The sequence below is a fragment of the Balaenoptera borealis genome, assembly GCF_965194805.1.
Source record: "Balaenoptera borealis genome assembly, chromosome: 10".
NCBI classification, from domain to species: Eukaryota; Metazoa; Chordata; class Mammalia; order Artiodactyla; family Balaenopteridae; genus Balaenoptera; species Balaenoptera borealis.
This window is the reverse complement of record NC_138874.1, coordinates 99,659,260-99,680,926: the sequence shown is the minus strand read 5'-3', so window position 1 is coordinate 99,680,926 and position 21,667 is coordinate 99,659,260. Positions and strand designations below refer to the sequence as shown.

The 21,667-nt window shown below is 44.8% G+C and overlaps 1 protein-coding gene across 4 annotated transcripts in view; it reads right to left on the bottom strand.

Moving 5' to 3' along the window:
• RBM20 (RNA binding motif protein 20) overlaps window positions 1–21,667 on the bottom strand; it is a 209,975-nt gene that overhangs the window by 66,186 nt on the left and 122,122 nt on the right. The window contains exon 1 of one of the 4 annotated variants that reach the window (XM_082408262.1): window positions 14,299–15,779. The exons of the other annotated variants lie outside the window; for them this stretch is intronic. The gene's annotated coding sequence lies outside the window, so the exon portion shown is untranslated. Of the gene's footprint in view, window positions 1–14,298; window positions 15,780–21,667 lie in introns of those variants that run through there. 4 annotated transcript variants of the gene reach the window in all.

The following is a 21,667-nucleotide window of genomic DNA, read 5'->3' as shown; positions in this document are numbered from 1 at the left end:
GGACTGGAAAGGGAACAGACTTTCCCAGAAAATCTGAGATACGTGGTTACCATTGTCAGGGCTCTTTTGTAAGACCCTATATTTCCTGGTCTTAAAGTCCCCTTCCGAGGAGTGGGTGCAATCAGGAAATGTGTTCGGGATGTTGATAAACTGGAATTCTCAGGACATTTTAATGGGAAGAATGGGACCGTGCAATTGAGATTGGGATTGCCATGGACAGCCCAGGCTGCACGTTCAGCATGTCTACAGCAGCGTGTGATAGAAACTGCAAAGCTGGGACACTTTAGACAAGGTGTCCACTGTCACATGCTCTGTACCGTACAAGTCTGATGATAATGAAACAAAGGAGAAGGGCCAGAGGCAGGGACACGCGAGGGAAAAAAGGGAGGTGTGTGGCATGTCACTCCTCTCCCACTTTGGGTTGGCGCTTTGCATTGGTCCGAGAGAATGAGGGGAGGCGGGTGGGGGAGGCAGGTGAGTGGGAGAGATTCTCACATTTACTGCGACACTGTGTGACCAGTGCTTTGCCTATGTTATCTCATGGGATCTCGCCATTAGTACTATGGGCTATGGGTAACTTCACTCCAATTTTGGAGGGCAAGAACCTAAAGCTCAGAGAGATTAGGTGATCTACTTAACAAATACCCATTGTTGGTGAGTACAGACCAGGGAGTCAAACCCCAGCCAAGCTTTGCAAAGAAGAGGAGGGGCGCAAGTCGTTAAGTACACAGCTCCTCAGCCCTCTTTGAGTACTTCTTCATGGGCTGCTTCACTGTTTTGCCTGAAGTGAGTTCTCAGAACATTAGGCACACCCACATTCAAATTCAAGTACAAAACACATTTCGCAGCCAGACAAAAACGACTTTGTCTTACTCTTTCTCATTCTATGAGAGATCAAGAATTTGCTGTAAGTCATTAAAGAGACAGGACCTTCACCCGGCCAGCAGCCCTGCTGTGCTCCAAGGACAGAACAGGCTGGCTGCATTTTAAGATACTGGAGGGTTGCTTAAAGGTGGTGACAGACCCTTTCTCCTCTGGGTAGTTGTGCTGGTTGCAGCCAAGCCTTGGTGGCCCCAGTGAGACCCGGGCACAAATCACGGCAGCAGCAGAGTTGCGGAGGTGCTAACTGTCCACGCAGGCAAGAATATGAAAGAAAAAGGGGGATGGTCTAGAGTCTGGTGATAGATTTCTACTTGTGTAGTATTAAGTAGCTGAGCTTTGGAGGAGCAATTAAGCTTAACTCAAAACCCTGCCCACACAGGGCCAACCCTTCCTACCAGGGCTGTCCGCAACTCGGCCTGTCCTTGCTAACAAGGCGATAATGAGGTGCCAACTTGGTTTCCATGAGAGAGTAAGACAAGGTTGGTTCTGTTTTTCCCAGAGAAGTCAACTGTATTTTCTAAAACTGTGTTCTGGGCTGGAGGGAGCTCTTGCTGGAGATTCCCCTTTGCCTCTGAAAGGACACGCAAGAAAGAGCTGTCTTTCCAACTAGGAGAGCCAACCTCGCTGGGTATTTGTAGGTCAGCCACGGGAAACGAGTGCTTTTCTGAGGACAGTCCAGGTTACAGAAGTTTACTCATTCACATGCAGCATGAATTAAGAAGACTGGCTAGATTTTCTTCCCAACTTCCGCTTTGCCTAGCAAATTCCTATTGTCCCTAACTTGAATCAACCTTGAATGGAAGTGATTTCACATGAATCATCAGAGTTAGATAACTTTTTGAACCAAAGACCCTTAGATAAAAAAGAAAAGACACTTTATCCTACTTTTAAAAAGCGTTAAAATTCTTAGCCTATCAGCATTAATAACTTAAAATTCAGGTGCATATAACAATCATACTTCTGAGCCAAAAATTGGGGCATGTGGTCTGACACCCTAAAGGACAGAACGGAGGTCACCCTCCTGTCTTCCTTGGTTTTCCACTGTCACATCACTGCCTTATATTGAAAATAACTGCTTATGTGCCTCTCTCCTTCCACTAAACGTAAGCTCCACCAGGGCAGGGAGCACGTCTTGGAGATTCTCGCATTTTCCGGGCACACTGCCTTGCACTTGGTGGGTACTTGGTAACCGCCACGAACAGAATGAAGAAGATAATGGATGCATTATAGGAAGGAGAATCTAAATATATGCAGAAAGCAAATGGATTTTGCTGTTGTATACAGCTTAAACTTCACTCAGGTACAGAGTCACCGGCCTAGGGAGCTGTCTACAATTCCCCATTCCAAAGCAAGAGTTCCAATACTCTCACTCCCTGTCCAAATCTAGGTTTTGAAATCAAATGGATAATCCCTGTGGTAGGCTGAATAATGAACACACCCCCCCCAAAAAAATATCTCTACATCCTGATCCCCAGAACCTGTGAATCTTACCTAAAATGGTAAAGGGGACTGTGCAGATGTGATTAAATTAAGGATCTTGAGATGGAGAGATTATCCTGGATTATCTGAGTTGACCCAATGTAATCACAAGAGTCCTTATAAAACAGAGGCAGGGGGATCAGAGTCAGAGAGAGAAGATATAAGAATGGAAGCAGAGTAAGAGAGGAGAAAAGATGCTATGCTGCTGGCTTGGAAGATGGGGGGAGGGGCCATGAGCCAAGGAAATGCAAGTGGTCTCTAGAAACTGGAAAAGGCAAGGAAACAAAATTTCCCCTAGAGCCTCCAGAAGGAACCAGCCTTGCTGACACCTTGACTTTGGCCCCGTGAGACTGATTTTGGACTTCTGATCCCCAGAATTATAAGAAATTTAAATTTTAAATTTAACTGTAAATTACTAAATTTGTGGTAACATGTTACAGAAGCAATAGGAAACTAATAAAATCCATCAAGAAAATTAGATGCAAAAGAGGCTTCCACTCAGAGAGGCAGCAGTGGGTGTGGGGACATTGGCTGGATCTTTCTGGTATGAACTCTTGCCCCCAGAGATCCTGGGGAGCACAGACCATCTGACCCAGGATCTGAACACCCTCTGGGAACTTAGCCAAGAGCCAGAAAAACCCAGAGGTCTCTTCCTTTTCCGAGTCATATTTCTCTAAGCAGCTGGAGCAATGGCACCCTGGGAAAGCTTAGAATTACAGACCCTTAGGGATCAACTCATCCACCCCCTCATTAACAAAGAAAGTGACTCGCCCAAAGGCACACAGTTGGGTGGCAGTAAAACCTTAATGAAAATCCAGAGCTTTCAAACCAGCTTCTAGTGCCTGACAGAATAGCCTTGCCTCCAAAAGCCTTAAGTTCCAGAACTATCTATTTCATCACCAAATTATCATCTCCACCCGTATTTCCCTGTGGTCCTCCCCTCCGTTCAGTGAGATGCTGACTACCTTCCATATGCAAGGCACTTGCTGAGCACTGGGGAGATGCAGAGATACAGGCCCTTTCTGGAACCCCTGTCAGCTCCAGAAGTGAGAGCAGGGATGCCCACTTGTCTGGGGAACAGGTGGGGGGCACCGTTCTGTGCACCTGCCACATCCTCTCTTCTTCTAGGTCTTGTGCAGCAGCTCTGTTTGTAGTCACGTGGTCAAACCTCATCTCTGGGCAAGAGGGAGTACAGCCCAGCCAGGCACATGACCTGGGAATCCGGCACAGAGCTAGAATACCTACCACACAACCCCATAGAGGGCTGGTCCACATTCGCAGAAGAAACAGCACAGCCACTCTGATTCATCCAGGCCTCCACGAGGCTCACTGCCCCCAGGGCTGAGGTTTCAGTTTCCTTTCCTGAGCCGTTAATTGTAAGAAAGAATTCACAGTGCAAAAAAAAAAAAAAAAAAGAATTCACAGTGCGTAATTACATTAAAAACTTTGGTTCCCTGCTCACTTAGAAAGTTGGTTTTTTTGTTTGTTTGTTTTGTTTTTTGGTTTTGTTTTTCAATTAAAGCAGAATTTCTCTCAAGAGTTTTAGAAATAAAATACAACATAAAGGAGAACGAGTTGCCTTTATAATACTGGGAGATTTACGAGCTCCAGATGAAAACTGTTCTAATGGTTTAATCCCATAGTGTCAAAAGGATGTGTGACATATTGCACCCCCTGGGACAGCCAACATCTGTCTCTAACCCTCACTCTTTGTCCCAAAGCTCTTTCACATTTTATTCTGAGTCCCCAGCAGGATGTCATGATGGATTAGTATTTGGGCACAAGTGAGGCACTGCCCTTCTTCAGTTTGAGTCGGGGTGCTGGAAATTCAGCAAGATTTTTGTGACATAATCCATCCTGTTCCGAAAGGAAGGGAGGGTACCCACGACACAGACAGGGGCCGCGGGGCCTCTGCTCTGAAACAGACTCCAGCAAAGGGGCCAAAGGGGCTTCACGAGTTTGATTCAGCCCACAGGGACTGAGCATCTATTATGTGCCAGGCAAAGTTGCTAGAGATGTAAAAAGAGAAATCTTCCCGAAATCACAGGGGAGACAGGTCAACACAGAGCGGATGAATGTTCCGAGGTAAGCACAAAACAGCAAGGTACACGAGGAAGTGGTTCAAGCCTCAGACATTTCAGAGAAATGTAACAAGCGAAAGAAAAGGCCAACTCAAGGGCCGTCCCTGAACTCTGAACAAAAACTTACAAACATTCTGGGTTTATTAATCAACCTACAGATGCAAAGATGCATCAGCTGTTGGTGAAAGGCAGCTAAAGGGTGAGTTGTGGTCAGAGACCCGGCTTCCGTCTGCCTGTTACTGGTCGTATGATGGGGGAAAGTCGCTTAATTTTTCCAACCCTTAGAATTTTCTCATCTATACAACAAGAATAGTAATGTCCACCCAATGTGACCCAGTCCCGGCCAGTCAGAGCCCCTGGCCACAGTGACTGGCTCAGGAATGGACACTCCCGGATACTGCTGGAGCTGTCAAGAGAGAGACACTTGTCTTCTTGTCAGGCCATGGCCAGGTTGCTAAACTGGCAGAATTTAAGCCACCACTTAAGGATGCCTGAGAACAAAGCCCACCCAAAGACACTGGCCTGGAGACAAGGGCACAGGCCACTCCTGAATGTCTGCACAGGGATGCCTCATGCCGGCTTCCCCTGGATCTGCTTGGACTTTTCTTTCCATGAACCAGTGCATTTCCTTTATGTGCTTAGTAAAAATAACAATGTAAAAAGAAAGCCAACCTACTTGAACCACCTGCATGGAATTCAGACGGTTCCCTCCATGGCCTCACGTTGACTCAGGAGCTCCCTGTCACGCCCCAGCTCCTTCTGCAGAGCAGACTGACCATACGGACCCAGCGGCTGGAGGCGAGGGGTTACTCAGGGGACGCTCGGGCAGGCACTCTGGTGTATCTGCTGACCAGAGAGACCTGCTTGCTGGAGGTTCGGGAAACAGAATGCTCCTCCATCCTCGGTGGACTAAGACCCCGTATCGTGGTCACGAGGCCACGTATGAATAGGGTGCCAGGGGAGAGGCCCCGCAAGGGTGTGGGCTGCACAACTTTCTACAGGTTTGGAGATCCGGCTGTGGCCACACAGGTGCTCCTGTGCGAGGGGACATAATGCCTAGGCCCTCACCTGGGAGCAGTTTCTAAGCCACGCCTTTCATTCCTCAGCACCTAACAAGCCATTTTTTGTTGTACTAAGAACTGGCTTTATTATGCAAGGCATTCATTTATCCCCCAGGAGGAAAAGTTCTTTATTACAGATATGATGGTTCTCTGGTCTTCTTTCACTTGGAGGAGAGGTGAGTGTACATATTGGGCTGTGGGCTGCCCTGTACGAACCAGGGTAGGAAATCAGGCATCCTGGGTTCCAGTCTTAACTCAGCGCTTGTCAACTGAGTCACAGTGGACAACAGACCTTACCTCTCTGAGCCTCCGTGTCCTCATCTATTAAAAGAGAAGTCACAGTCTTTCCTCATTTACATTATGAGGGTTGATGCGGGATTCACTAAGGAGTTGTCAGAACGCTCTGGAAACTGTGCTGTACAGACGTAAGGATGTGGCACTGGCCGAAGATTACTGGAAAGAGAACATCTTCTGTGTGATCACAGCACACTCACCCCTTTCAGAAAACATTCCTCTACAGAGGAAGTGATATTTGTCACTCACGTCCTTGGAGATAATCTCATTGCCACTAGGATTCAGAGTAGAAAGAGGTAAAATCGATTCAGCCATATTAATGGAATACCAACCATACCGATGTGATTGAGCTCTGCATCACACATGGGGGGGGCGGCGGGGATGGGAAGGGGCATTGCCCAGAGGCTAAGGGAGAGGAGGGAGCAGGAGTGGGGACTGGCACTTGGGGGGAACACGGAGCGTCATCACCGCTGCTTGGTGAACTGGGTAAGTAGTCAACAGTAGATCTAAAGGCCATGGAATAACACAAGGACGCAGCTGAAGTTCAGCGGTATGAATGTGTGTGGACTCACAGCAAGCTTTTCCCTGGTAACGTTTGGCCATCCAGAAGCAGAAGCCAAGAACCGCAGCTCAGAGCATGGTGGCACCTACCCCAACGGGACCGGTCACATTTTCAGTAAGCACCATAACTTCCAAGATAAACAATCAGGAATTTAAATTCACTTCCAGTTCAACAGAGTCCCCTTTCCAGGCCAAGCAATGAATATGCCATTTCTTCTCACATGGTAAGATACAAAATACAATCCGGACGAGAGAGCTCATGACCAGGCAAGAGAGTGTTTTCCAGGTTTGTTCACACTTTACGGAGCAACCAAATCAAATCAAGTGCAGTGGTCAGGGTCAGGGTCAGGCCTTTGCTGGGTCCTGCCCTTCCATTGCCTCCTCGGAGCTGAACCTCAAATCATAAATTCTCAACTCGCTGTAACACTCTTAGAAGCTAGGTCAGGATATGAACCCCAGGGAACATCCCTAAGTGTCAGGTTACAAAGATAACAATGATGATACCACAGTAATATTGGGGCTGAAGTTTAAACTGTAGCTAATTATCACAAATGTTAAGAGCAAGAAGAGATCTCAGAGACTATTTAGTTTAACACACTCATTCTACAGAGGAAAAAAGGGAAGCCCGAAGAAGTTGCCATAATATGTGAATCAACCCAATCACACAGCTAGATAGAGGAGGGCTGGGACTGAGAGCCAGTCCTCATCCTCGTTCCTCGGGGCTCATGCAGCCACTAGGGTGTACCGTCCCCATCAGCATGCACCAGGTGAGTCTTCTTTGTGGGAGAAGAGTGAGATCACACACTTTTTTGACAGTGCTGTCTTCCTGGTAACAAGAGAGCTCCTGGATTATCACTTGAGAGGCCTCTGTGACTAATTTTTGAGATGACTGGGTTCATGCTGGCATTACCCCGTGTTTTGGTTTTAGCCTGACATTATCATATGATGATTCAGATCACCATGATACCTCTTGGAATGATTCATAACAGCAATGATAATCCTATCATCTCTCTTTTGTTTCATATTTTTTAGTTGGAGCATTAGTGTTTTCACCTCATTAGCTATCTGACCTCTAGGACAACCATATGGGTAGGTAAATCAAATATGAACATTTCCAGTTTATATTAAGAAGACTGAGTGAGACCAAGAAAGGTCAGATGAATCACCAAAGGGCATCCAGCAAATAAGGGACTAGGCTGGGACTTGAATGAGGGTCTCTTTACCATAAGGCCAGTTTTCTATCCTCGGTTTCCACATTCATTAAAGGGAGCTTCTAAAACCACATTCCTGTACCTACTTCCTTGGGTGCAGTTTTTTTGCTTGGGGGGGAGTCGTTTGTTTAAAGGTACTAAATATAAAGCTATTTCCTTTATTTTGTGTTTTTTCTCCCAATTTATCATTTTCCAGCTTTATGAGTATATAATTAACATATAACATTGTATAAGTTTAAGGTATACATGTAATGATTTGATACATGTATATACTGCAAAATGATCACCACAATAAGTTTAATTAACACATCTCGGATGTGATGTTAAATAACACATTTGATATCAAATCACCAGCCTTTTGGTCCATTGCACTCTGTACCACTTTAATCAGTCAGAATAAGATTCTAGGAACCTGGGGGACGTGCAGTCACAAAGGGGCAGCTAGTGATTTTATAACTGACAAGAGAGGGCCTGCCTTTCCTGCCGGAGTTATTAGAAGTGCTCAAAATGTGCAAAAGAGACCTGATAATGCAGCAACTGCAGAGAAAAGAATACACATCCTGCTAGTGTCATAACAGGAAAAGACTTAAAGCAGAGAATTAATGTCAACTTAACCACCAAGAGCCAGATACTAGCTTTGTTTTTTCTTTTCCTTCCTTCTGTACCAATTTTCTTTCTTTAAAATATCCTTTATTTTATAAAACGATGGTATTGTAGGTGGTAATTTATTTTTCATATTCATATTTGTTTTGTTTTGAATTATAAAACTACAAAAATCTAAAGAATATAACAAATACTTAATTAATTAATTGCTCATCACTCCAAATTAACAAATGTTACCATTATGGGCATTTTGGGCCCAATGTTTTTTATCAAAAAAATAAAATGATACAGATAAAGCTGACATCCCCTTTGAGGCACTGCCTAATTCCACCTTCATCTCACCAATAACATCTACGTATGTGTGTATATCTATTTATCTATATATCTGTCAGTTTACCCATCTATATATAGAAAAATTATAAAAGTAAGAGACTTTTTCTGTACCTGCATGAGCTCATAAAACAGCGTGCAAGACTGGTTTCAACATTTCCCTTAAAGAAACAAATGCATATTCTTCCAAGTTTCTTTTCACACACTGAAGATCGAAAGCAGTGTGGTGAAGTGAAGAAATTGGCGAGCTAGAGCTCAGAAGACCCAGGCCAGGTCCCACAGCCACCATTTACTCCCAGTGGGATTACATGTCAGTCAACTTCCCTTTTTTTGTAACATGAGAAAGCTGGATGAAAGGATCTCCAAGGCCTCTTCCACCTTTGAAATCTGATGACTCTAAGGTTTAACTTCCTCATCTGTCAAACGGAGATAATAATGTCCACCCTGCTGGCTGTTACAAAGATCAAACATAACGTACAGGTGTTCTGCAAAGCACAGTGATGATAATAATAACAGTTGAATAATACTGAATTATTATTATTATTATTACTCACAAATTGAGCTATTTTTAAGCTCCCGGGAATGCTTTTAAAGAAACTATTGTATACTGTAATTGTTATATATATCTTGGTTCAGATAGATGTGCTGCAGTCCAGCCAGCATGAAACAATTTAATTTCTTCTAACCCTCCTTTCTTGGGCAGGCAGTTCTACACAAGGAGAGGCTCTCAACTCTGTCCATGAAGACTAAGTGAATGAAATACCAAAAGAGCCTCGCCATAAGACGCTCTCCTCCACGAAGCATGCCACAGACAGAACCAGCTTTCACAGTAAAATGCAGCTCAGAGCCATTCGGGACTGGAGTTGGTTTGCCTGAGACACAATTCTTCAGGAAATTCACGCAGACTTTCACTCATTTTGTGCAGGCTGAAATCAAGGGGGGTGATTTCACTTCCAGGGGTTAGGAGAGATCTTTGTTTTCTCAGTGACATAAGATACGGTGACCTCTCAACCCACAAACTTTTCTAGGGAACATCAGGGTCTTTTGAGACGGAAAAAGAAGCTGTTTGAAATATATATTTAAGGGAATTCCTTGGTGGTCCAGTGTATAGGACTTGGTGCTTTCACTGCAGCACTTTCACTGCTGTGGTTCAAGTGCAATCCCTGATTGGGAACTAAGACCCCGCAAGCCGTGGGCGTGGCCAAAAAAAAGTTGAAATGTATATTTTAAAACTACTATATAAGTTCTCTATGAAGCTAAATGTTAATGCTTATAAAAGCAAATGAAATATTTAGGGGTTTATAGGCCACTACAGCCCCAGGGAAGAACAATGGGCACACGAACACCTTTGTAATAAACTGCTCCCTCCATCTGGACAACCTCCCCACTACTCCCCCTCACCTGGGTAACTACCATCCTTCAACATGCAGCTTAGATGGCACCTCCTCCAGGCAGCCTCCTCTGACTCCTGCCCCCATCTAGTGTGTGCTCGTGCCCCTTCAGTGAGCCCCCATAATGCCCCGCTGTTCTGCTAAGCCTCAGTTACACTCTAACCCCTACCACCCTCGCTACTAATTGTCTACTACATCACTCATCTGATGTCCTCACACCCCACGGTCATTTTGAAGGCAGAAACTACATGGACATTTCACGTCACAGTGCCTGGCACACAGTACGTGTGTGGAGCCAATAAACACATCTATACATGTACACACCTGCTCCGTGTGTGTGTGTGTGTGGACATAATAGCTGTGTATCACATTCTCAATTTGTTTTCCTAGCTAAATGTGCCATGTGTACGCTGCTAAAAGGCTTTGAAGATGAAGCTCCGTAGAGAATGTAGATTAGACTCCGTCTTTGAACACTGTCAAAATTATGTAAATACCACCAACCACATCAAGAATAAAATTCTAAAATATTCAACAAACAGACTTGTTGCCACATTTTTCCTTTTAACTAAATCTGAAGAAAATGCAATTTCAGTGTGTGATCTGAGGAGATATGTGCCTAATCTACATGATTCTGAAATGAAACACATGTTCCAGGAATGGTCCCTATGTTTTCTAAACTTTATTTTCAGTAGTTTATACCACTGAGATTTTTCTGGTAAATGTACAAGGATGATTATAAAACTCAAGCCAATTTGAAATCAAAATAAAAATTCAGATTAATTTTAAAGAATTTAAATTCTCACTCAATAAAACTGGTCTTTTCCTAGAGTTGCCTGATTATTACCTGGACATATTAATCAATGTGATTTAAGCCAAATACTAGGAGTCCATATGAAACTGAAGAGGCAGTGTGGGGTATTTGGGGAGGAGGCCAGGAGAGACAGTACTTTGGTTGTAAGTAGACCCCCTTCTTAGACAGGCTCTGCCACCAATAATCGTACATCTTATTGCAGTCAATTTACCCTGCAGACCTTAGTTTTCTCATCTGTGAAACGGGAGGGTCAGATGAGACAACATTTAAGGTTCCTTTATGCCTTGTGATTTCAGGATGGTGGGTGTTTTCCTAAAGCTGTTATTTATGGACACATGGAAAAGCAAGGATGATCTGGCCACAGTGTAGAGACAGATTTCAGCCCGAGAGATCTGAGTTTCTAGCCTCTGTTGCTCCTCTAGTCCTGGGTGACTTCAGAGGCACTTAATCTCCACTTAGATCTGTCTGTGAAATAACAAGGTGAAACCAGAGCAGTGATTTTCGAGTGTTGAAAATCAGAACATCAGGAAAATCAGGGGCATCAGGAAAGTTTCAAAACACAGATGCTGAGCTCACCCCAGTCTCTATCTTAGGAGGTCTGGGTTGGGACCTGAGAATCTGCATTTCTAACAAGTCCAGGTGATACTGATGCTGCACTTTGAGAACCACTGAACTAGACCATCTTGAACCAATCTTCCAACTCTAAGAATCTATGGTGAGTTATAAGGAATTTAGTAACAGCTGTATTTTTTAGGAGCCACCTCTATCTACTAGTCGTGCAGTACCCCAGGAAGGGGCTTCCTTTTCCATGCAAAGGAAAAATGTGATTATTCTTATGCCTACCTTCCTCTAAGAGACTCAGCCGACATGTTCAACAACATTTGGCCTCCTGGAATCAAAACACTCAAGGTTCACAAACCTCAGGTAATTCAGTTGGTAGATTGATTGGCTCAGTGTCATGTTATCTTTGTTGAATAGGAAGAAAACATACCTCCATTTACACTGAGTTCACTAACACAGAGAACAGAAGAATCAGACCCCAGAATGTCAAAAGTTCTTTAGTCAAGCAACATCATCATGAGAAAGTCCACCTTCCAACTCACCTTAGGCTTAAAAAAAAAAAAGTCTTCGATAAAATCATCTATATCACTAGATTTCAATGGCACTGCAATTACTTGAGGTGTTTTTTAATGTACTGATGCTTGGGTCCCATTTCCGGAGATTCCTTTTCACCCTAGGCATTGGAATTTTTAATAGCTCCCCGGGAGACGTATTGTGAAACGAAGTCTGAGATTCACCAATTTCTAAAGGAACAGAATCAATCTGTTCTTCATTACTCTGATCCCCACAAGCCATTTTTGTCACTACAAACAGCATGACCATTTGTCTTAAATTATACTTAAGAATAAACACTGAAATTTTTATATGCCCACAAAGGGTCACAAACACGGTGGGCAATCAGTCAATATTTCTTAGCTATACTGAAGTGTCTTTCACACAGTTCAAAGAATATTTTTTGTGGCAAGACTGCCCCAGAGTACATATACAGTTTCTGCTGTAGGAAGCCGGGTGAGGTTTGCTGGGGGATGACTGTTGCCTTCTAAATTATAAGCACCTTGAAGATATCATCCACATCCTAAAATCTTTCCAATTCCTGAGTGTCTGTCTGGCTCAGAGCCGGGCAAATTAGAGGCACTGAACAAATACTTATTCAACTCACTTGAATTTACGACTGTCTCTAGGCCTATGGGAACAGAGACCTTGGCAGAATATGCTAAGTGATTCATTGTGGAATATGAGGTATATGTTTCGGTGCGTGTGCTGGGAATGTGCCCTGTTTAATTCTTTTAAATTCCTTAGAGTAAATGAGAATATTACGGTTGGGACTTTTTAAAACACCATATAACTATTTATTTGAGAAAGCAGATGGAAGTTTCTGGTGCCTTAAGAAACATACCTTTATGACTACAGCCAACAAAACACAGGTGCCACCCAAGGCAGAGAATATTCTATGTAGGTGACTTCTGACTTTTGCCTCTGTTTTGCAAAGCGGTGGTCGTATGAAAGGTACTGTGGAGAGGAAACAAAAAGCAGCAACAGAGGGGCAGGCCCATCTCGGTTACACGTGCACATGCCCTTGTAGGTATTTTCTCAAATCGCCACAAATTAAACCTGTGGTTCGGATCCAAGCAGATTGAGAACTGCCTTGGCTGAGGCAGAAAAGAATGGTTAAAACCCGATGGCTGGCTTTTCACTCAAAACTGCTCTCCAGCCCTTTCCCCTGCTACCCCCATTGCTAATTAGGGGCAGCCGAGGCTTGACATGTACACAGTTGTCTATAGTGAAATTGATTATTATATTACTATGGAAAATAAGGAAGTCATTTTGTTCAAAATATCAAATTCCACAAAATCATAACGTGGCAGCTGTTAGTGTATGCATGTGGGGGAGGGGTGAGTGTGTGAAAGTATTAACCTCTCCCCTTCAGTTTTCTGACATCTTGGCAAAAACGTGCAAAAAAGAAAGGAAAAAAAAAAAGATTCCAACACATGTAAGGCAGAAACCAATGGCAAAGCTACATATGGATTTTTTTAAGGTTAAAAAAATTCCCATGATGTAAGATACATCATATGCACCATTTTACGAGAGTGTGGATTTACTTTGACACGCTTGCAAGCAGAGAACCAGTATTCCTTTCCCGAATGTGTCAAAGTGACTTTTAATTGCATCAGATAAAGAAACGAGGTGAGTCATGTTTGGTTGTGCTTGAGCCTGCTAACAGATCATCACATCCATGTCCAAATATGTCCCCTGAACCTCATGACAGAAGTTTATATACCTGCTTGTTTGCTTGCTTGGGGACTATTAAAATAGTTGTGTTTTGAAATGTAATTTACTTAAAGATACCTAAAGTTGCTGAAATGCATATCACGGCTCCTTCAGAGGTGCTCAGAAGCAACTTTCATGCATTCTTTTCTGGCAAAATATCCCTGCTCATGAATCCTAACACAGCACTCCCCTCCGGTTCATGAGTCTGACTCTACACTCAACAGATACGAGACATTTCAAATGCCTTAAGGTTCATTTTCCATCATAGACAAATTCCAGCAATTAACACAAAACACCTCAACCTTAGGAAACCCCCATTATTCATAAGGTTTCAGGATTTCGAAAATGTCCCCTTACATTCCATCCGATCTGGTGATAATGCGATCCGGGGTTAATGCAATCTGTTTTCCCGTAGCCACGTGACTTTTCTTTATAAAAGAGTTTAGTAACCAGCATAAAAAAAGCATCTACACTTCCTTCATATTGGGATCGCTGATTTCACTGGGGTCGTGAGGAGAAGTTTTAGGTCACATGTTACCCTGCTGCTGTGAATCATTTATTGCAACTTTTTTAAACAGGAGGGGGTGGGGATACAGACAAATAGCATACTCATGCACAAACGCTTAGCGCCAAGAACATGGTCAGAAGTGCTGCCCGGACTAAAGAATTAAACAAAACAAAACAAAAGAGAAAACAAAAAACCCCACCAAACCCTTGATTTCCTGCTTGGCTGGGGAAAGGTAGGATGACGTCATGCAACCTTACCTTTTCGAAAAAGATCAGGGCTCCTGGCATGGAGCGCTCACCTGAGGCCACTGAAGCCGGGAATCATTTTGGGTGTCGCGCATGTGCCTCCCTAGAAAATTCCAATGACATTCTACCAGCTTTCCGCATGCCAGTCATGACAAGCGTCCACTTAGACTCTCCCTCCCGAGTCTGGGAAGGGGCAGAGGAGGGGGAATATGAGGGAGGGAGCCAGCGAAAAAGAAACAGCGGTCCCAGGCACCGCGCACCCGGCTGGAAGGGCAGTCACATGCCGCCAGGAGCCATTCCTGCTGCATTACACATGCTGAGTGTAAATGGCAAACAATATCAGTCAATGTTTATGCCACATGTTCTCAGCCTCTTCACATATCAACACCCAGGCCAGCTCTATGCAGACAGGACTCCTGAGACCGCTTCTGAAGGAGGGAGTCTGGTGCTAACCATGAGTCCATCTTTAATAAAACTCCAAAGCCTTTGGTCCTGGTTTACTTTCCTATTTTTTGTGGGTGGTGGTGGTGATGGTGGTTTGTCTGCTTGTTTGTTTACTTGCTTGTTTTTGACTCTGGGTTTTCACGTGTGACGATTTAGTCCTGAAGGTCCCCAGAAGGACCCCATAAGGACCCTTAGTGATGTAGCCAGCTCAGACAGCACGGTCACACTGACTCCCAACCCACAAAACTGCTGAACAGCTGGCCCCTCTTTTTTAATTTTTGTGGAACAGGAGGAGATGGAGTGAGGTGACCCACCATTTCACCTTCCCAAGTAGTAACTGCCACACTTTTCAGCAGGAGAAACTGGCTGTCTTCTGCTCTAAGCAGGGGCCCTTAACTGGGGGAGAATTTCCCCCCGGTGTGCTGCAGACATTTTGTTTCAGAATTGGGGGCGCTACTGGTGTCTACTGGGCAGAGGCCAGTGGTGCTGCTAAAATCCTAAACGCTCAGGACAGACCCATAAGCAAGGATTACCAGCCCAAGATGTCAATAGTGCTGCAGCTGAGAAAACATCCTACAGCTAAGTACTTCTAAAAGTCTTGCAAAAAATATGACACCAAAAAAAAAAAAGGAAGGAAGAAGGAAAGAAAGAAAGAAAGGAAGAAAGAGAAGAAAACAAAGCCAAGAAGCCCCTCTCTGTGAGGCACTGACTGAAGGTCATGGGTCCCGTGATGGGCTTGGCCTGACTTACCGGTTTAATTACTTAGGAACTTGCTCACTTTTCTCTCCCGGAGCCATCATTCTCCTGCCACTTTTCTTCCTCTTTTCTTTCCAAATCTCACACTGTAATACTTAATCAAACCATCTAAACCTTCACGTGATTTTCTAAGTCAAAAGCTGCTGTCTGCAGGTACCTCACTGCCAGGTTACACAGAGCAGCCATGGCCCCTCTGTGCCCTGTCTGGACCATCTGATGTTCATCTGTGATGGCCACAATCCAGTATAACACCCTCTCAAAACTATTCAGGAGGGTACACTTTCTACAGGGTAAAACCTCCCCAGAAGAGCTTAGAAAGGACTAGAGGTTAAAGCTCACAGTGTTCTCCTATTTGACTGAGACTCCTTGCGGGGGGCGGGGGTGGGGATGGTCACCAGCGTCAGGGAGGCTCCCCTCCTGTTAGGACTCAGCGTGTGACGTTCCTGCAGCCACTGAGAAGCCTGTCTGAACAGACGGCTCCCAGCTGCCCACCAAAAGCCAGTCCACCGCCCACTTGCCCACTGAGCTCCTGGAGAGCCCGAGGGCTCTTTCTTCCTAATTTAGTCACAGCCCACAGGCTGCCCCAGGCACCCTGGCTCTCTGCCGCTCACTAAGTCACAGACACCTAAAAGTGCCAGTCCCAGATCCTGACCCACGGGATCCAGCCAACCTGGCCACAGCCGCACTTCTGCTCAGGCCTTGGGCCCCTCCCATGATCTACTAGGTCTCCCCAAGGCACGAGGCTAGGCTCCAACCAACCATTGCACATTCTGCCCTTCCTCTGTCTCTGTCTCATTTCATTATACTTGGGACTTTCTCAGAATAAGAGTTTACTGAAAGGCACTCCACCACACACATCTCCCGAAACCCGTATCTAAGCCTCTGCCCTCGTTTGTCCCGAAGGAGAAGCAGTGGTGTGTGGTGGTGAAGAACGCAAGTCCTGGAGCCAGACAGCGCAGGCGGCCACAGGAAATGGGACGAGGACTGTGCCTGCCTCCAGGATTATGGAAGAAGTTGTGTGTCCAACAGCCCAGGGCCCGGTGCGAGCGGCGCCGGCTGAGGACGTGCAATCGTGAGCTCCACGGCATGACACACTGATGGTGAACTTAACTATTAAGGAAAAAAGTGCCCGATACAGGGCCTGGAATGCAATTCCCAGGAGAAGAAAAGTCAGTCCTTAGAATGAGCCCCTGTGATTTTGCAGTCCTAGCTCTTACCCAGAGATTAGGACACAAACCCTGGCCCCACTTGGAAGTGAAGAGGCACAAACTGACCATCACAAACTGAAATGTAGTAAGCATATGTTGAGCACCTACTGTATACCAGCACTGTGCCAGGCAAGGAGGGAAGGGGGGACAAGAGGTAATACTGAGGGTGGATATGCAAGGCATTACACTACCCACACATTCTCTTGATCTTCACAAGTCTTAAAAGATCAAGATCACTATCCCCACTTCATAGATGAGAATACTGAGGCTGTAAGCGACTGGGTAACTTACCCGAAGTCCCAAAGTCAGTATGCGGTGTTTTGAAAAAGGTCTGCTTGATTCCAAAGGCCTTGTCCTTCCACTAAAACACCTTCTGGTGTGCAAGGTGAGTTGTAAGTGTGAATAATAGAGTAAAATAAGATGAATGCTGCAGGTAAGGTGTGTTCCAAGTGTCATAAGAGCAGGACGGGCTCATAATTTGTGGGGCCCAGTGAAAAATGAAAATACAGGATCACTGTTCAAAAATTATTAAGAATTTCAAGATGGCAGCAGAGGAGCATTAAACCTTCTAAGCGAAGGGCCCTATGTGAACCCATACCCACGAAGCCTGTCCTGAAAGGGAGGAAAGAGCTCAGAGAGGGAAGAGGAGGGGTGGGAGATCATCATCCATGACGGCAGTGATTCCCAGAGCACCACAGCCCAAGGCCGTTTGCTGGACATCCAAGCCTGTCCTTGTTTTCTCGGCTAATCCTTTCTCCTGCTACACAGCCAGCATTAACACAGGGAATGGGAAGGGTTCAGTGGTGGGCCTTGGGCTGGGAGAAGCAGAAGGCAAATCTGGCCCAGATGAATGCTGCTATTTATTATGAGACTATGAGTTCCTTGAGGTGACACGATGGAAGGGGATAATTTGGCCTCCACTCCTGGGGCGACGTCCCAAAGGGGGTGGTGTAGTGACCCTCAGTGGAAGGTGGGCGAGGGGTTACACACAGTAACATAACAAGAGACACACCTGACAGGGGTATACAACCCATCGGTGAGGGGTGAAGGCAGTGGAAGGTTGAGAACCGAGTATAAGGAACTCTCACCTGGGAGGAGGGAAACGTGGGGTCTGCACCTGGCTTCAGTGCGTGATCTCCACCCCATTACAGAGTCCTTGTGGTTCAAAACACCCAAAGTGCCAAGCACACAGAAACTTAAGGGCATACCATGTGGCCATGAAACGTGAAGTCTACAGTCCACTTGCTATTTAATGTTAAATTAAAAACCAGTGCTGTTGGGAAAGCTAGACAGATGCATGTAACTCAATGAAGTTAGGACACTCCCTCACACCATACACAAACATAAACTCAAAATGGCTGAAAGACTTAAATATAAGACAGGACACCATAAAACTCCTAGAAGAGAACCTAGGCAAAACATTCTCTGACATAAATCACAGCAATGTTTTTTTAGGTCAGTCTCCCAAGGATATAGAAATAAAAGCAAAAATAAACAAATGGGACCTAATCAAACTTATAAGCTTTTGCACAGCAAAGGAAACCATATACAAAATGAAATGACGACCTATGGACTGGGAGAAAATATTTGCAAATGATGCCACTAACAAGGGCTTAATTTCCAAAATAACAAACAGCTCATACAACTCAATAACAAAAAAACAAACAAACAACCCAATCAAAAATGGGCAGAAGACCTAAATAGATATTTCTCCAAAGAAGACATACAAATGGCCAACAGGCACATGAAAAGATGCTCAACATCGCTAATTATCAGAGAAATACAAATAAAAACTACAATGAGGTATCACCTGACACCGATCAGAATGGCCATCATCAAAAAGTCTACAAATAGTAAATGCTGGAGAGAGTATGGGAAAAAAGGAACCCTCCTACATTGTTGGTGGGAATGTAAATTGGTGTAACCACTATGGAAAAGAGTATAGAGGTTCCTTAAAAAACTAAAAATAGAGCTACCATATGATCCTGCAATCCCACTCCTGGGCATGTAACTGGAGAAAACTCTATTCGAAAAGATACATGCACCCCAATGTTCACAGTAGCACTATTTACAAAAGTCAAGACATGGAAGCAACCTAAGTGTCCATCAACAGATGCATGGATAAAGATGTGGTACATATATGCAATGGAATACTACTCAGTCATAAAAAAAGAATGAAATAATGCCATATGCAGAAATATGCATGGACCTAGAAATTATCATATTAAGTGAAGTAAGTCAGCCAGAGAAAGACAAGAATCGTATGATATCACTTATATGTGGAATCTACAATATGATACAAATGAACTTATTTACAAAACAAACAGACTCACAGACGTAGAAAACAAACTTACGGTTACCAAAGTGGAAAGGGCAGAGGAGAGATATTGATAAATTAGCAGTTTGGGATTAGTAGTACAAACTACTCTATGTAAAATAGATAAACAGCAAGGTCCTACTGTATAGCACAGGGAACTATATTAAATATCTTGTAACAACCTATAATGGAAAAGAATATGAAAAAGAATATTTATGTATAACTGAATCACTTTGCTGTACATCAGAAACTAACACATTATAAACCAACTGTACTTCAATAAAAATAAATAAATAAATATTTTTAAAAATTAAAAAAATTAAAAGCCAGCGCACAAAATTGCATATATGTTATGGTTCCAGACATGTAAAAGGCAAAATAACCCTTAGGTAGGAACAAAAAATTTTAAAGAACACACCAAAATGTTAACAGGAGTGGCTGTGTTTAGATGGTAGAATCTCAGGTAACTGTTTCCTCCTTTCTCCTTTTGTAAATGTTCCAATTTTTCTCTAACAAACATGCTTATTTTTCAGGGCCAAAAAGTAATTTTTTAGAGACAAATGAATTCAGTTGGGCAGATACTGCCCCATCTAACTTACAAGGACCTTCTAATGAGTTCCCGTATATTAAGTTGTCTATCACGGCCTCTCTCCTGGAGAACCAAATGCCAAAAAGTAAGGGCAAGACACCTGGAGAAGCAAGGCATCCGCATTTGTCCTCTCATGAAGGCCCAAGCGCACAATCCAGGTGCGTTCTCACACTTGGACCGGGAAGGCACTTGTACAAAGCAGCCAGAGCACGTTGCTCGGGGGTCAACAACGGGGCATTTTATGACCTCAGACTTCTCACTAGAGAGATCAAGGTTGCCAGCATCGAGACAGCTTCATGGTACCTGCTGCAGTTCAAAGTCCGCAGCCTCTTTCCCTTTCCCACTGCTGGCTTGGGGGTGGGGAGGGGAGCTCTGAGTTCACTGCAGATGGTCAGGCAGGACCGAGGGGAAAAGGCAGGGTCACAGCTCAACCCCCGGAAGCTGGCTGGGGCCCACGGCCTCAGTCCTATGTACCCGTCAGGGTGGTACTAAGTAACTGTACCTCCTTTGGGGTGTGCAAGTGCAGAGAGAGTGGTAACCAATGGGCCTCCTCTAATCTTCAGCACACTGACCCTGGAGCGGCCACCTCATCTCTGTTTTCAGCTGAGAATCTTGCTGGAGACGAATCTCCACCCGCACTGGAGGGGCAGAGCTGGTCCCTGCCACTCCCCGCTCCCCCAGCCCCCCCAGCCCCGGGATAAGCCAAGAGCTGCTTGGAATAGCCCAGTGCTTGGCCAAGCGGTGCAGAGGTTTCCATGGCCTAGGAGATCCCAGTGCATGTGCGGCATGTGAGAAAACCACTGCAAACATTCCTGGAGCCTCTCTTTGTCACTCCTCTCCTCTCCTCTTTTCTTTCTTAACCCTTTCAACAGAAGTGGAAATTCATGGTGAAACTCTCTCCAAAGACCAGTTTCTCTTTATAAGCAGGGCTGACTATGCCATCTTTAGCAATAGGGTTGGGGGAGGGGGGAGCTAAGCCAGAAAAGATGGGGCCTCAGGCCCCTGGGATGAATGGAAGGCAGTTAGAAGAATGCAGAGGGACCCCTTAAAAGAGCAATAGTAGAGGTTCCAGCCTCTGGTTACAAAAAGATGCAAGGAAAGAACAAAGACAGGATTCATTCCCAGAATGAACAAGCGAGGCCTACGTAACAGCTACATCCTGCACAGACAAAGGCCAGCCCCAGCCCGTGAGTCGAGGAAACCAGTTAAGAGTTGTGAGTCACACAATGTGGGAATGAGCCCTTCTTAAGAAAGGAAACGGGTTCTTTGTTGGGCAGGGGTTTTTAATTCCCATCTGGTTAACTGCTGTTCCTCTGTGGGTTCTCCAGGGACCCACAAAACACAGGCAGGAAGCAATTTTAAGTTTACCAGATTTGCTCTTTGAAGACTGAGCCCAGCTTCCAGACATAGATCCCATGCTGGGTTCTCAGGGGGACCATGTCCTCAGGACCTTTGCACAATCTGTTCCCTCTCCTTGAAAGTCCTTCCTCTAGATCTGCACTGTTCAAGAGGATAGCTATTAACACACGAAGCTGTTTAAGTTATTAATATTAAATACAACTTAAAACTCAGTTCCTCAGTTGTACTAGCCACATTTCAAGCATTTAATAGCCACATGGGACGAGCAGGTACCACACTGGATGGTATGTAACATCGCCAGCACTCAGAAAGTTCTACAGGACAGCACTGCTTCAGATCTTCATGTGACTGGTCCCTTCTCAACCTCAGGTTCCTGTGCTACTGGCCCCTTCCCAAAGAGGCCACCTCAGACCTGGGAACCTAAAGGACATATGGTCACTCTGTCCCCTTATTCTACCTTTGTCAATATCTGAAATTATCTTGTTTATTTTGTGCTTTATTGCTTGTCCTTCCCCTGGAATATAAGCTCCATGAGAACAGGGAGCTTATCTGCCTCTTCTATTGCTGCCTGCCCAACGTCCGTACCTGGCACAAGCAGAAACTCAGTAAATACTGCTGTATAAATGACTCACAGTAGGGTTTACCCCAACACTCAGGGATCAGAGGACACCAGCCATCCAACAGAGCTGCAGCTTACCTTCCCATGGG